This window comes from Blastomyces gilchristii, assembly GCF_000003855.2.
Source record: "Blastomyces gilchristii SLH14081 genomic scaffold supercont1.7, whole genome shotgun sequence".
Classification (NCBI taxonomy): domain Eukaryota; kingdom Fungi; phylum Ascomycota; class Eurotiomycetes; order Onygenales; family Ajellomycetaceae; genus Blastomyces; species Blastomyces gilchristii.
This window is the reverse complement of record NW_003101676.1, coordinates 1,280,159-1,280,452: the sequence shown is the minus strand read 5'-3', so window position 1 is coordinate 1,280,452 and position 294 is coordinate 1,280,159.

Here is a 294-nt window from a genome sequence, read left to right as displayed (position 1 = left end):
TATCAGGTTGTGAAAGAATCTAAGAAAGAATTAGAATATAAGAAAGTGTAACATCAGATAAAGTGTATAATACAACTGTTTAAATGATGAAGAGTGAATCTCATAGACATACTGCTGTGAATATTAAATGAAAATTAATGAATAATCACTGCTATTGATTACACTACTGACTGATCAGTTGTGAAAGCAGTTTCAGAGATAATAGAGAGATGATGATAAAGTTTCTACATAATAAGATCTATATCACTATAGATATCACATGAGATTCTAACTGATAATATATGAACTTCATAG